This window comes from Mandrillus leucophaeus, unplaced genomic scaffold (genome assembly GCF_000951045.1).
Source record: "Mandrillus leucophaeus isolate KB7577 unplaced genomic scaffold, Mleu.le_1.0 Scaffold150, whole genome shotgun sequence".
Lineage (NCBI taxonomy): Eukaryota > Metazoa > Chordata > Mammalia > Primates > Cercopithecidae > Mandrillus > Mandrillus leucophaeus.
The window spans coordinates 3,716,568-3,733,424 of NW_012101477.1; the positions used below are offsets into that span (position 1 = coordinate 3,716,568).

At 40.0% G+C, this 16,857-nt stretch overlaps 1 protein-coding gene across 1 annotated transcript in view; it reads left to right on the forward strand.

Moving 5' to 3' along the window:
• Positions 1–16,857, forward strand: part of TTI1 (TELO2 interacting protein 1) — a 50,377-nt gene that overhangs the window by 2,772 nt on the left and 30,748 nt on the right. The window lies entirely within an intron of this gene.

Genomic DNA, 16,857 nt, shown 5'->3' on the forward strand with positions numbered 1-16,857 from the left:
AAGATGAGGATGATAAGATTATGTGATTTTTCTTAAGCTTGTTAATATCTTGTTAATATTAACTACTCTAATTGATTTTCAAATATTGAGCCAGCCTTTCATCTCTGAAATATACCCCACTTTATCATGGGGTGGGTGTGGGGGGGGGGGTGTGTGTGTGTGTGTGTATTCTACATACTGCTGAATTTCCTAATATTTTGTTTAGGATTTTTGCATCTATATTCATGAGAGAAATTGGTCTATAGATTATTTAAATTTTTGTATTGCCTTTGGTTTGGCATCAGGATAATACTGGCTTCATAAAATGGATTGGAAAGTGTTTCTTCTTTTTCTGGAAGAGTATGTGCAGAATTGGTGTGAATTCTTCGTTAAATGTTTGGTGGAATTCTCCAATGAAACCATCTTGGCTTGGAGATTCCCTCCTTCACTCCTCGCTTCCCTCCATCCCTCCCTCCTCCTTCCTCCCTCCCTCCCTTCCTTTGCTTCTTTCTTTTTTTTCTGGAGTTTTTAAGTGACAAATTCAGTTTCTTTAAAAGTTATAAAGCTGTTAAAATAATCTCTTTCATATTGTGGTTGTGTTTTTTGAGGAATTAACCACTTCATCAAAGTTGTCAAATTTATATGGGTAAAGCTATTTGTGATATTCCCTGTCTTTGTTTTCTGTTGCTTATAACAGAATACCTGAAACTAGGTACTTTATAAAGAAAAAGGATGTATTTCTTACAGTTATGGAGGCTGACAAATCCAAGGTCAAGGGACCACATCGGATAAAAAACCTTCTTGCTGGTGGGGACTCTGCAGAGTCCCAAGGCAGTGCGGGATATCACAGGGCCAGGGGGCTGAGTGTGGTAACTCAGGTCTCTCTTCCTCTTATAAAGCCGCCGGTTCCCGTGATAACCCATTAATCCATTTATGAGGGCTTATAAGGACTGCACCTCCTAATACATTGGGAATTAAATTTCTACATGAGTTTTGGAAGGGACAGATATTCAAACCATAGCATTCCCATATTACCCTTTTGATGTCTGCAGGGTCTGTAGTACTATCCCGTTTCATTACTGATATTGGTAATTTCCAATATCAGTGTCTCTTCTCTTCTCTCTCCTCTCTCTTTCTCTCGCTCACTCACTCGCTTGTCAATCTTGCTAGAAGTTTGTCAATTTTATTGGCCTTTTCAAAGAACCAGTTATTTATTTCATTGTCCTTCTCTGTTTTCTGTTTCGTCAGTTTCTGCTCTTTATTATTTCCTTCTTCTGCTTGCTTTATTTCGCTCTACTTTGTCTAGGTTCTTGTGGTAGGAGTTTACCTTTTTTATTTGAGACTTTTCCCCTTTTCTAACATGTGACTTAGTACTATTAATTTACATCTCAGCATGGCTATAGCTGTATCCACAGATTTTGGTGTGTTATATTTTCATTTTCATTCATTTCCATGTTTTTTTTTCTAATTTCCCTTCCGTGGATTATTTAGAAACATGTTGTTTAGTTTCCAAGTATTTGGAGATTTTCCTGTTATCTCTCTGTTAAGTGATTTCAAGCTTGATTTCATTGTGGCTGGGGAATGTCACTCTGTATGATTTCAGCTCTTTTAAATTTGTTGAGGTTTGTTTCATGGCAGGATAATCATCTCTCTTAATATATGTTCTATGAGCACTTGAAAAGAATGTAGGCCAGGCATGGTAGCTCATGCCTGTAATCTTAACACTTTGGGAGGCCAAGGCAGGAGGATCCCTTGAGCCTGGGAGTTCAAGACCAGCCTGGACAACATGGCAAAACTCGGTCTTTACAAAATTCCAAAAATTAGCTGGGCATAGTGGCATGTACCTGGAGTCCCAGACACTCAAAAGGCTGAGGTGGGAGGACTGCTTGAGCTCGGAAAATTGAGGCTGCAGTGAGCCATCATCGAGCCACCGCACTGCAGCCTGAGCAATAGAGTGAGACCCTGTCTAAGAAAACAAATAACAACAACAAAAGAATGTGTAGTCTGCTGTTGTAGGATAGAGTGTTCGATAAATGTCATAGATCCTGTTGGTTGATGGTGGTGGTAAGTTTTTCTATATCCTTGCTGATTTTTGGTCTGGTTATTCTATCCATTGTTGAGAGAGGAGTATTGAAGTCACCACCATCTATTCTTGTGAATTAATGTGTTTCTCTTTTTAGTTTTGTACATTTTTGTTTCACACGTTTTGCAGCATATGCATTTTAAGATTGCAATATGTTCTTAGTAGATATACCTGTTATTCATTGTACTCTGTCTCTGGTAATTTTTTTCTTCTTTTGCTCTGAAGTATACTTTATCTGGTACTAATATAGCTAATCTTACTTTCCTTTGATTAATGTTTGCATGATAATATCTTTTTCCATCCTTTGATTTTCAACCTGCCTCTATCTTTCTGCATAGTGAGTTTCTTAAAGACAGCATGTAGTCGGATCATGTTTTTAAATCCACTCTGACAATCTCAGTCTTTTAATTGATGTATTTAGACCTTTTATACGTAATACAATTATAGTTGACCCTCTGTATTCATGGGTTCCGCTTCTGTGCATTCAGTCAACTGTGGATTGTAAACACAGTAGACCCTTGAACAACACAGATTTGAACTGTGGTGGTCTATTTATATGCAGATTTTCTTTCCTTTCTGCCAGCCCGCCGCCGCCTCAGCCTACTCAAGGTGAAGACTAGGATAAAGACCTGTGTAATGATATACTTCGAATAGTAATTGTGATCTTCTTTTTTTTCTTTCTTTTTTTTTTTTTTTTTTTTTGAGATGGAGCCTTGCTCTGTTACCCAGGCTAGAATGCAGTGGTACGATCTTGGCTCACTGCAACCTCTGCCTCCTGGGTTCAAGTGATTCTTCCGCCTCAGCTTCCTGAGTAGCTGGGACTGCAGGCACCTGCCATCATGTCTGGCTAATTTTTGGACTTTTGTAGAGATGGGGTTTCACCATGTTGGCCAGGCTGGTCTTGAACTCCTGACCTCATGTGATCTGCACACTTCAGCCTCCCAAAGTGCTGGGATTGCAGGCGTGAGCCACCGGGCCCAGCCTGTGATTTTCTTAATAACATTTTCTTTTCTCTAGCTTGTTTTATTGTAAGAACACAGCATATAATACACACAGTATGTAAAATTATGTTAAACAACTGTTTGTGTTATCAGTAAGGCTTCCAGTCAACAGCAGGCTGTCAATAGTTAAGTTTTTGGGGAGTCAAAATTTATAGAGATTTTTGACTGCTTGAGGGGGTTTGCACTCCTAACCCCCACATTGTTCAAGGGTCAACTGTATTTGAAAAAAAATAAAAAAAGATAACAATACAACAGTAAAAATGATACAGATTTAAAAACAATATAGTATAACAACTGTTCACATAACATTTACATTGTGTTAGGTTTTGTAAGTAATCTAGAGTTGGTTTAAAATATATGGGAGGATATGCATGGTTATATGCAAATACTACACTATTTTCTATAAGGGACTTGAACATCGTCTGATTTTGGTATCCATGGGAGTCTTGGAACCAATCTCTGGTGAAAACTGAGAGATGACTATGTTTTATTTTTTTCTGTTTATTCTCTTTTTCATTTATCTGCTTTCTTTTTCTAGGCTTACTGTGGATTACTTGAATGTTTTTTAGAATTCCGTATGATTTATCTGTGATGTTTTTGAGTGTATCTCTTTGTATGTAGCACTTTTAGTGGTCCTTCTAGGTGTTACATTGTGTGTACATAACTTATCTTTACCTAGCAAAGTATAGAAACTTTATTTCGTTTTATGTCTCTTTACTTTCCCCATTTATCATATAAATGTCTTAAACATTTTCTCTGCATACATTTAGAACCACGTCAGACAGCATTACAATTTTTGCTTCAACTGTCAAACATGGTTTTGAAAACTCAAGAGGATAAGGAAAGCCCTTATAAATTGCATTTGCACATATTTTTGTATACCATGTCCTTTCTTCCTCCTTAATGTTCCAGGATTGCTTTTCTTTTCTTCTTCTTTTTTTCTTTCTTTCTTTCTTATTTTCTTTCTGTTTAGAGAACTTTCTTTAGCCATTCTTTTACAGTAAGTTGACTGGTGACAAATTCTCTTTGTTTTCCTTCTTCTCAGAAGTCTTGATTTCCACTTCATTCCTGATGAACATTTTTTGCTGGGTATATGGTTCTGCATTGATGTTTGTTTGTTTCAGCACCCAAAAATTATTGTGTAACTTCTTTCTGGCCTACATGGTTTCTGATGAGAAATCTATTGTCATTAGAATTGTTTTCTCCCTTCTGGGCAGGGTGGCTCACATGTAATCCCAGCATTTTGGGAGGCTAAGGTGGATGGATCACTTGAGGCCAGGAGTTTGAGACCAGCCTGGCCAACATGGTAAAACCTTATCTCTACTAAAAATACAAAAATTAGCTGGGAGTGCTGGTGCCCGCCTGTAATTCCAGGTACCCAGACAGAGCCAGGAGAATTGCTTAAACCTGGCAGGTGGAGGTTGCAGTGAATGTATATGGCACCGTTGCACTCCAGCCTGGGTGACAGAGTGAGACTCTGTCCCAAAAAAAAAAAAAAAAAAATTGTTTCTTCCCTGTAAACAAGGTATAATTTTTCTCTGGATGCTTTCAATATTTTTTGTTATTAGTTTTCAGAAATGAAATTATGAAGAGTCTTGGGATAAATTTCTTTGGGGTTCACTCAGCTTCTTGATATATAGATTTCTGTCTTTGCCAACTTTATGGCATTTTCAGCCATTATTTCTTCGAGTACTTTTTCAGCCTGCCCTCTTGGTCCCACAGGTTCCCTGATGCTCTGTTTATATATTTTTCAGTCTGTTTTTTCTCTTTTGTTCAGATTGGGTAATTTCTATTGTTCCGTCTTCCAGCTCACAGATTTTTTTCTTCCCTCCATTCTGCTGTTGAGCCCATCCACTGAGCTTTTTCTTTGTTACTGAAATTTTCAGTTCTAAAATTTTCACTTGTTTATTTATATCTTCTATTTCTTTGTCGAGGCTTTCTATTCTTTCATTTGTTTGAAGTGTATTCATAATTGCTTATCGATACATTTTAATCATGCTGCTTTAATGTCTTCCTTAGATAATTCTAACATCTTTGTCTCTATCATCTTGGTGTTGACATGTGTTTATTGTCTTGTTTCTTTTCTCTTTTTTCTTTTTTTGAGATGGAGTGTTGCTCTTGTTGCCCAGGCTGGAGTGCCATGCCGCAATCTCGGCTTACTGCAACCTCCGCCTTCCGGGTTCAAGTGATTCTCCTGCCTCAGCCTCCCAAGTAGCTGGGATTACAGGCGTGCGCCACCATACCTGGCTAATTTCTGTATTTTTAGTAGAGATAGGGTTTCACCATGTTGGCCAGGCTGGTCTTGAACTCCCGACCTCAGGTGATCCACCAGCCACAGCCTCCCAAAGTGCTGGGGTTACAGGTGTGAGCCACCACAGCCTACCGATTGTCTTTTTTCATTCTGAGTTCCTCCTGGTTCCTGGTATGATGAGTGATTTTTATATTGAGATCTGGACATTTCTATATAACGTTCTGAGACATCTGTTGAGGCTGTTTAGTCTTCTGTTTAGGCTGTTTAGTCTAATGTTTAGGATGGTTTTCTCTGACACCGTTCCTAATCTGGTAGGAGAAGGGGGTCTGTATCTCATCACTGCCAGGTGGAGGTAGAAGTCTAAGTTTGTCATTCAGCCTCCATTGACACCCAAGAAAAAGGTCTCCCCATTACTGCTGGGTGGAGGTATACTGCTGGCTGGGTGTGGCGGTCCCAACTCCCCACTTGGTCTCCACTAACATTGGAGTGGATGGAGGTGGCATCATTACCACTGGGCAGTGGTGAAAGGTCCTGACTAGGTCTCCTCTGATGCTCCCTCATTACTGCCAAGTAGGAGTGGAAGTTTAAGGCAGGTGGAGGCTGCCTTATTTTCTGTAGTGTTTGGCTGGAGTAGAGCGTTTGCTGTCCAAAAGTTTTTTGTCTTGCGAGGGTGCCCATTCTCCTACTCCTTTGGCTAGAAAGAGCAGGTTGGGGTTTTTGTGTCTGTGCCCGTTGGTGCTTCCCGGTTGCCAGCTTCTTCAACTCCAGGGCCTGGGTCTATGAGGCAGAAAGAAAACCTAGGGAACTCAGCACTGTGTCACTCCCCAGGTCCCGGGGTCCCTAACCAGTCTGCTTTCTTCTTGTGTTTGCTTTATATATAATGTCCAGGGGTTTTAGTTATATTTAACAAAAGGAATAGGGAAATGTATGCCTACTCCATCTCCCCAGACGCTTAAGTTTTCTATTTATATTCATGTGTGTGTGAGAGCAGAATTTTTGTTTATATTAATATTTATAAATAAGTGGGGGGAGGGCAGGAGGTCGTTCATATATATATTCTATGTACACTCTCTTCTAAGTTAAGAATCCCTCTTTTAGAATGTACTGCCTAGCAAAAAAGGTCCTGCCTAGTGGAGGGAACAGGCACATAGTATTAGTGTAATACAAGACACAGCTTCACATATTTTCTATAAGGGACAGCTGTAAACTAAGCATTATGTGAGCCTAGAGTAATTTCCGGAAATATGTATGGGAAGTCTCCTTGATTCCCCTCCTCTGCATGTTCTTCCTGTTCTGCAGTACACTTCCCTTACAGTGTTAGCCTCTCTCGTTAACATTGTATCTCTTCCCTTGTCAAGAATTTAGCACACTGTATGGCAAATAGTATATGCTAAGGAAACATTTCTAGATAGAGGGAAAGATGAGTAGCAATCAACAAAACTTCAGAATATGCTGAAGGGTTAATGTTTATCCAGCTTCTTTTACTTATTTATTAAACAGTGAGTGGGAACTGCTTGGCAGACACCAGCAGGTGCTGGGGAAACCACAAGTAAAGCTGTAACACTATACCGTTCAGCTGGGGAGACAAATAAACTCATCATTTTAACCCAAGATAGTAGTCCTCCAGTGTACTCTGAACACTGCAACCAGATGGATTATTGAACAAGTACCTATTTCATCATATGATTTGTCCTTCAGAAGGGAAAGCACATAGAGAATATATACAATGCAAGGTTCCCACACCTCACTGGCCATGGGGCTGACCTTGCAAAGTTTTAAAATTGTGGATTCCCAATTATACCTGCTCCCTCACCACATTGATTCTGATTCCGTAGATCTGGTGTGGAGCCCAGGAATCTGTACTTAAATTGTTCCTCCTTGATTCTGCTAAACAGCCAGGTTGGGAACCTCTGGCATAGTGGAAAGAGTATATACAGCCTTTGGAGTCAGGCAGGCTCGAGATGAAGCCCAAGTGTGACACCTGCTTGCTGTGTGAACATCACTGAACCTCCCTGAGCCTTGTGCTGCTTAGCTTGTGGATGAGGAATACATTAAATACCTAGCACATTGCCTGATGTATGATGGGGTTTTTTTTCAACAACAAAAGAAAAATGTTTTCCTCTTATTCAAGAACTTGTATTGATGATTTTTACATCTGAACTCCTATCTCTGGGCTCTAAACCCAGTCGTTCTTTCCATAGGCTAGTTATTCAAAGGTGGAAATTTTGGAGATTGTCTTATCCAGAAGTTTATTTTATATTGAAGAAGCTAGAATTCATGGAAATCACACAGCCAGGTACTGTAAAAGTCAGGGATAGAACCCAGATCAGTCCTCCAGTGTACTCTGAACACTGCACCCAGATGGATTATTGAACAAATACCTATGTCATCTTACAACTTATTCTTCAGAAGGGGGAAAGCATGTATAGAGAGAGTATATACATGTTCCCTCTGTCCCAGTTCTGGAAATAGCCTAAAAGTGGGCTAGAGTACAGCCAAATCTAGAACTGTGATTACCCCATGAGAATGAAATCTAGCAGCACTTTCCCAGTGTAGACTAGATCAACTATATGTAGGAAAAACTCACCCCAAGAGAAGAGCATGGTAGGTTTCATCTAGAATCCAGTTCAGAATAGCTGATACCAGCGCTCTACAAATGACAGAACCAGATCTTGCATTATGACCACTAATTCAACGCCCATTTATTGAATACCTACTTTGTACCAAAAGCAATTAAGAAACCAGTCAAAAATCACTGATTCTAGTATTCCATTGAAGGGAGAGAAACAGTAAACAAATAGGTAGATAATCTGGTTTGACAGCTGGTGTGACGTGCTAAGGATGAAAAATTTAAAGGCAAGGAAAGGAGATAAGGAGGAGTAAGCATAGGTAGCAGTGTTAAATAGGGGTGATCAGACCAGGCCTCACTTGAACAAAGCCCTGAAAGTGGTAAAGGGGCGAGCCCTGAGGACATAGGGGAGAGGACAGCAAGTGCAAAGGCCCTGAACAAATGATTTCATCTGAATTGCTGTGTGAGGCCTGGCTCACCTGCCACAATGGCATCTCTGTCTCATCTCTGCCTTTATTAGGTGCTATGGCTTTTCTCCCTTCAGGCCTTTGCTTGTGACAGGACTTTAACCTTGAGCAGCCTTCCCGCACAGCCCAAAGTGTATAGTGCCCTAGCCCAACACAGATCCTTCTCCCTCTTCCTTGTTAGTATTCATTCTGTTTCCAAATTCCTTTTGCACTTTTTTCCCTCCCCTTTTCCCTTCTTGATTGTATGATACAATAAGTACGTTGGGATCTAAGTATCTGTAAAGTATAACACCGTGTCCTGTACAGATTGTTCCATTTGTCTTCACGATCTTTACACCATAGCCCAAGGATCTTATATAGCCCACCCCTGTTACAAGGCAGAAAGGTCGGGGGGAGGGGAAGAGGCTTGCCAGGGGCAGTGAGTTCAGTTATGCTGTCCAATCACAGATCTCATCTCCTACCTCTCCAGTGGCTGCTTGCCAGCTACTTTCCAGGACCACAGCGGAGGGCCACTAAACTAGAAAGGGTTTAGATGTCCATTAGCAGTCAAGAACTGTTTAGTCATGCTTATGTTTATTCATGTTTATTCAGTCACTCTCTGAGCTCTGGGTGGTTTTGTCTGCTCACCCAGAGAATCCGTTTGTTCTGAATGCCTCATCCCAGTATAACTTTCTGGACCAGAATGCCCCTGTTGCTATTGGTTATAAACATCAAACTTTGGTGTAGCACCACTCTAAGTAATCAGGGTGCATTTTATAGGAATAGAATCTAGGATTCCTAAGGCTCTAAATCTCTAAACAATTCTTTCTGTAATTGACATATTGTCACACAACTGTGATTTCATGGCCATCCCATAAAGCTATATGATTGCCTTTTATAGTCATGTCAGAGTAGCAATGTGTTATGCTGTCTTCCTTAGAGAAAGCTGGTTTATATATTTCTGAGCCTATAACCCAGTCTTTTGAAGATCTCTGCTTGTGGTAAATCTTCATCTGTATAGTATTTCATTGAGAGAATATACTACAGTTTATTTATCCATTCTGCTATAGATAGGCATTGGGGTAGTTTTCATTTTAGGGTGATTGTGTATAGTGAATTCCAGAATACATCTTTTGATAAGCTTATATATACATTTCTATTGGGTATATATCAAAGAATGGAATTGCTAGATCATAGAGCATATATGTATTCACCTTTGAAATAATAGATACTGCCAATGAGTTTTCTGTACTAGCTGCACTGATTTATACTCCCACCAGCATCGAATGAGAGTTTTAGTTGCTTTGTATCCTTGCCAGCACCTAGTATGTTCCCTTTTTTCAATTTAGTTCTTCTCATGGATGTGTAATGGTATTGCATTGTGGTTTTAAATTGCATTTTCCTGACTAATGATATTGAAAGTCTTGTCATATGTTTATTGGCTATTTGGCTATCCTTTTTTGTGATATGTCTATACAAGTCCTTTTTTGTGTTTCTATTAGGTTGTCTTTCCTTTTTAAAATGATTTTTTAAAAATCTTTTGTATATTATAGATATGAGTGTTTTGTCAGATGTGTAGCAAGTATCTTAACATCACTTTATGGATTGCCTTTTCACTCTTTAATAGTGTCTTTTGATGAACAGAAATTCTTAAATTTTAAGGTGGTCCAATTTATCAGTTTTTTTCTTTATGTGTCCTAGTTAAGAAATCTTTGCCTACTCCAGGATCACAAAGATGTTTTTGTCTGTTTCCTTTGGAAAGCTTTATTGTTTTACATTTCACATTTAAATATGATGTGATGGAATCAAGATATATATACATATATATATATATATATATTTTTCATATGAGTAGCCAAGTGACATAGCACCTTTAATTGAAAAGGCCATTATTTTCACCCCTTCATTTACTGTCACCTGTGTCAGGTGTGTAGGTCTATAGCTGGACTCTCTATTCTATGTGTGGTCTATTTCTGAACTCTGTTCATTTTTCTTTATGCCAAGTATACACTGTCCTTTAATTATTATATCTTTATAGTAAACTTGAAATCAGTTAGTATAAGTTCTCTAACTGCATTCTTCTTTTTGAAGATTGTCTTTTCTATTTTAGGTCCTTTGCATTTCTCTATCAGTTTTAGACTCAGGTTTCTGCAAAAATCCTGCTGGGATTTGATTAGGATTATGCTGACTCTACCAATGGTACCAAATCCAGGGACAATTTTTGTCCTTGACAGGACATCTAGCAATGTCTGGAGACATTTTTGTTTGTTACACCTGGACTAGTGCTACTGGCAGCAGATAGATGGATGGCCAAGATACAGAGGCCAAGGATGCTGCTAAATGCCCTGCAATGCACAAGACAGCCCTCCACCAACAAGTAATTATCCTACCCAAAATGTCAGTAGTGCTACTGTTGACAAACTCTGCACAAATGTAATCGCTGTTTCAGTTGTACTGCAGACTTCTCTCTGCCATCTTACTTTTTGTTTTCAATTTTGCTCACTAGTTTTGTTTTGTTTTTTTGCATTTTTGCCCTTTGATTAATCAAAAATAGTATCCCATTTTTTACTGCCCTGTAATCTTGTTAGGTAGGTATTCTTTTACAATTATTTTAGAGCTTACTCTACAGATTTCAACATGCATTTAACATCTTGACATGTTACGGTCTAATACGGATTATTTTATCACTTCATTATACTACTAGACTCTTAGACACTAACTCCTTCCCCCCCACCACCTTTTTGAATTATTGTTGTCTTGCATTTTAGTTTTATATATGCACAAACTACAGAAGACATAATAGTTATTGTTTTGTACAGTTCATTTTTTATATATTTACCTATTTCATTTTCTTCATTCCCTCTTACAGTTCCATGCTTCTGTCTAGGTTTATTTTCTTACATTGTTTTTTCTTTTAGTGCTGCCTGATAGCAATGAATTCCCTCAGGTTTTGTTTGTCGTAAATATCTTAATTTCACCTTCTTTTTTTTTTTAGACGGGCTCACTCTGTCACCGAGGCTAGAGTACAGTGGCACGATTACAGCTTACTGCAGCCTCAACCTCCCAGGCTCAATCGATCCTTCCAACTGAGCCTCCCTAGCAGCTGGGACTATAAGTGCACACTACCACACCTAGCTAATTTTTGTAATTTTTGTATTTTTTGTAGAGATGGAGTTTCACCATGTTGCTCAGGTTGGTTTCAAACTCCTGGGCTCAAGTGATCCACCCACTGCAGCTTCTCAAAGTGCTGGGATTATAGGCCTGAGCCACCCAGGCCCAGCCTTACCTTATTGAAAGAGGTGGTTTTTATAGGTTATAAAATTCACAGTTGGTTCCCTAGTCCATAGATTTAAAAAAAAAAAAAATCGAAGTTGGGAGTTATTTTCTTTCAGTACATTAAAGATAGCATTCTATTGACTCCTGGATTGTGTCGTTTCTTTTGAGAAGTCAGCTGTCATTTTTATTGCTTCACTGCTTTTTAAGGTTTTCCTCTTTTTGTTTTTCAGCAGTTTGAGTATGGTATCTGTGTGTTCTTTTCTTTATATTGGCCAAATAATTGGGCTGCTGAGTTTTTTAAATCTGTGGGTTGATCTCTTTAATTTGTTTTGGACATTTTAGTATTGCTTCTGCTCTATGCTGTCTTCTGAGACTCATTTATTCACGTCTTTTCTTCCACATGTCTTTTATGTTCTTATCTGTGTTTACCATTCATTTTTCTAATTGAGTTTGAATATTTTTTATTGACCTGTCTTCCAAATCATTAATCATGTCTCCTGCTGAGTCCAATTTACTGTTAATATCTTATATTGAATTCTTAATTATAGATACTGTAGTTCTCAGTTCTAAAGTATCCATTTGATTTTTTTAAATAGATTTCAGCCAATTCCGTGGTAAAATTATTTATCCTTTCCTTTACTTTGGTCATCTTTTCCTCCATTTCTTGACTTTATTAATCTTGGTTATTTCAAAGTGCTTGACTACTAAACTTCAATAATTGGGCCATCCACAGGTCTGCTTCTAATGTCTGTTTTTTCTCCTGATTACCAGCTATGTGCATTTACCTCCACACATGCTTAAAAAACTTATTATATACCAAACATTACATAAAAGTATCATAGTGGCTGCATTTATCTTCCATCAAGGTTTGCCCCTTTCTTTTGTTAACTAAATACTTCAGTCTAATCTGACATATTTCAGGGATTGAGTTGGGTCACTGTTGGGTTGGAATCCTGGTAAGCCTCAAACTTAGTTTGGTTCATCCTTATTAGAGTATGATCCTCCAGGGCTTTCAGTTGAAAGCCTAATAGGCTGTTTGTCTCCTTAGACATGAAAGCCTTTGGGAGGTTCACTTCTGCCCGTAAGATTTTCAACTTAGTTATTTAGCCTATCACTACTTCACATCATTTCAAAATTGACTAAATGTCTTGAGGAAGACCCCAGCCAAGTAAGTATTTCAAGTCCGTCAGATCTCCAGTTTTGTTACCCTAGCTTTGACGAATACCAAAATCTCTACTGGCTTGTCTCCAGCAGCAGCCTTCTTCCAGAAGTTGGGTATTTTCAGGTCCCTCGAGGCTGCAGTTTTGTCTCTCCAGCCCCAGGTGACCATTAAAAGCATTGTGGTTTCTCTTTCCCCAGTGATAACCACACCCTATTCCCGAGCCCACGTCCAGGATCAACAAATGCACCGAAGGCTCACGCACGCATGCCCACACACACACCCACCCACCTACACACAAGCTATTGATTGTTGATTCCCTCTGAACATTCTGTCTGTTAGTCCATCTAGTCCTTGTTGCTTCCACAAGTATTGGATGCTTTAAGAAATGATTTTTGTAATTTACTTGGCTTTTTCTAGACATTGGCAGGAGTATTAGCCTGCCAAACCATACTAGAGCCTACTTGGAAGCGGAATCTGTACAGATGTTTTTGAGGGCTTGCCGTGTGCCAGATGCTCTTCTGGCTTCTAGGTATAGGATTGTCCCTGCCCTCTCAGAGCCTCTAGTCTAAAGTAGGTAGGACAGACATATACATAAATAATACAGCTTGCCAAATACTGTCATAGAAGTGTGTACAGGGGTAGGAAAAAGGAGACAAATGTAAACTAGCACCACCTGTTTAGAAAATTGCAAGTTTTATAAATTTTACATGATTGCAGGTTAGAGATCAAGTGATAGAACAGTGAGAAATGAGGTTGGCAAGACAGGCAGAAGCCTGATGGTGAGGACCCTGTATGCCATGGTAATGCTTAGGTATAGTTTCTACCTAGAAGTATCTGCTCTTCATGCAGGATGGAGAACAGTTTAAGAATTAAGCCTAGAGAATTGCGATCAGATTTTTCTTTTAGAAAGATTACTTAAGTGTCATTGTGAGATGTGAATTCAAAGAGGGCAAGAAACAAGCCAAAGGGCCAGAGAGGAAACTGTGAGAGTTGACCCAATATTAAACACATCAGTTGTCATCAACAGGTTTGAAAGGTGTCAAAGGGGTGGAATTGATGAAATGTAGGGAATGCTGGGATTAAGAAGGGGTGAAAGAAAACAGATTCTGTGGTTTCTAGCTTGACTATGAATCACCAAGGGAATATGGCAGAAAGTGATGAGGTCAATGTTAGACACACTGTGTATTCCCATTTCATTAGCTCTACTATGGTTTTTGTTATGTAATCTGAGAATGTAGTTTAGGAACCACCACCCTGTTGAGGGGCAGACCCCAGGTTATCTTCTTGAAACTCCTACAGTGAAATAAGAGAGCCCTAGGCCATTGCCTTCACCCTGTATTTTATAAGACACCTTCTGATTTTGTCTGTTTTGTATACTGGGCTTCCATTTAAACATTGTATTTGAAGAAAATTCCCCGTACTAAAAGAAAAAACACTCCTCAGCAGTGTAAGTATCTTCTTCTGGTAGGATATGTGGCTGATACCCTCTCCTGCATGTTGTTCTTCCATCTTGACAGAAGAACATCTTCAGCGGCATTTGGGGGCCACATCCTTTATTTGCAGTAAGTAGGTGCTATTCCACTGTCTTCTAGCATCCATTGTTGCCATTGAGGAGTTCACAGCCATTTATTTTTCTTTTATATATTATTTGTCCTTTCCTCCTCAAAGCATATGTGATTTTTCTCTTCATATTTAGAGTGAAGGGATTTTACCAGAATGTGGTCAGGTGTGTATCCTTCAGGGTTTTAGGTCTGCAGATAAATCTTTTTGCAGCTAAGGGAAATGTTTCTCCTTTCAAATTACCCCTTACATGGTGGTTCTCCCAGATCTGTCCTCCAAGTCTCATGGTTTGCATCTCTGCATCCCTGCTTTGGGTAAGATAGGTCTACTTGATCTTCTAGGCCACTAGTTGGGTTTCTGCAATTAACTATCTTTTTAAAAATTTCATCAGTGGAGCTTTTTTGCATGTGGAAAATTATGCTTTTAATTCTAAGAGACGTCTTTGGTGTCATAATTGAACTTGGTCTTATTATTATTATTATTATTTAAATTCTTATCTGCCTCTTTTTCTGGTTCTGTTAATCTAAGATTCACCAGCTCAAGGAGTGCTGAAATGCTTTTTCTACCCGTGACTGCTGGATCCCGTTAAGCAGTTCTCTTCCTTCCTACTTCTTCATCCAACTACCAGTATCTCAGGCAGGGAGGTGGCAAAGCAGCCTCTGGTTCATCAGTGTATGAGCCAGTGCACCTGGGATGTCATTAGTCCCCAGCCAAGCTTTGTGGCTGCCATGCATGGCATTTTTCTAGCCTGAGATAGGGAAGAGTCAAGCTTCTTCCTTTCTCTAGCTTCTTGGGGCCACAGAGAGCATGAGATACAGCCCCACGAAGCCTCACAGAGATGAACAGTGCCCGTCCTCATAGGGTTCCAGGGAGCTCAGTAGGCTTAGACTCTCCAGCGTATCAGAGGCCCCTCCCAGGGGAAGTTTGGCACCATCTATTTCTCTCTCTGGACTGAGCAGGCCTTGCTCATGCCTGCTGGGCACAACTTGCCTGCCAATCTATAGCCACCGAGTTCAGGAGCATTCATGGAACTGGGGGTAGAGAGAAGCAGCACAAGCACTTTCTTACCTCTTCAAAAGCCCCCAGCAAGTAGAGAAAAAAGAAAGACCACAAGACCACCAGACTAGATGATCTCTAAGCCTCCATCCAATGCCGACATTTTACAGTTATACACATTTATGGTCTCCAACTCAACTCAGTCCTCAGTACCCTTGGGCCACACTTTATGTCTTCCCAGCATGCTCTGCTTCTCCAAAGGGAATATTTGAGACTTTTATTTCTCTCCTCAAGCCCTCTGTTTATCCTCCTCCTTGTTCACTGTCAGCCGATGACTTTGAATTTCTCTTCACAAAAAAAAAGACAGACCCAAAAGACAGACTCTCGGATATTGAGTTGCTCTTTGCTTTCCCGTAATCCTTTCTCCTTTGCCTGCTTGCCTGCCTGCTGTCCATCTTTCCATCCTGCTGGACTCTGTCTTCTCCTGTGTGTTCTGTGATAGTATGTGCTCCCAGTTTTCCCATCTCTCTGGGTAGCCCCTTTCGCTTTATGTTGCTGTCAGTCTCACCCAATTCTGATCCTTCTCCTGTATTACAGGCTCCTGGGGGATCTTTTCAGTGCATAGAGTTGACCATATCACCCCTTGCTTTAAACCTCTTAATGACAGGAACAGACAAAACATGTCTGTAGTGATAGAAGTCAGAAGAGTGGTTACCTCCAGGCAGGCGAAATAGGAATTGACTGCAAAAGGACCTGAGGGAGCCTTCTAGGTTGTTGGAATTATTCTGTATCTTACTTTGGGTAGTGGTTACATTGTTCTATACCTATGCAAAAATTCACTGAGCTGTACGTTAAGATAGTGCATTTTACTGTACGTATACCTCAGTTTTAAAAAGATGAAACCTGAAGGGTTTTTTTTTTTTTTTTTTTTTTGAGACGGAGTCTCACTGTCTCCCAGGCTGGAGTGCAGTGGCGCGATCTCGGCTGACTGCAAGCTCCGCCTCCCGGGTTCATGCCATTCTCCTGCCTCAGCCTCCCAAGTAGCTGGGACTACAGGCACCCGCCACCATGCCTGGCTAATTTTTTTGTATTTTTAGTAGAGACGGAGTTTCACCATCGAGGAAGATCAAGGATGATCTCGATCTCCTGAACTCATGATCCGCCCACCTCGGCCTCCCAAAGTGCTGGGATTACAGGTGTGAGCCACCACACCTGGCCAAAACCTGAAGGTTTAAATCCAAAATCCTGAAGGTTAAAATCCAGACTCCTGAAAATAGTCCACAGATTCCTATTCCTTCCTCCCTCAAGTCTTGCCTCGAGCATAATTTTCTTGTGAGACCCATCCTGGCTTCCTCAGGATATGACTTCCACACTCAGGACTGGAAGCCTAGGCCTGTCCTAATCCTGAAGATACTTTATTGTAACTGTACATGTACTTCCCTCACTAGACAGGGGGCTCAGTTTGTTTGCAGCCCTGGTGCCCAGTGCAGTGGCTGGCACATAGACCCTTGGTAAATGTCTGTTGAATGAATGA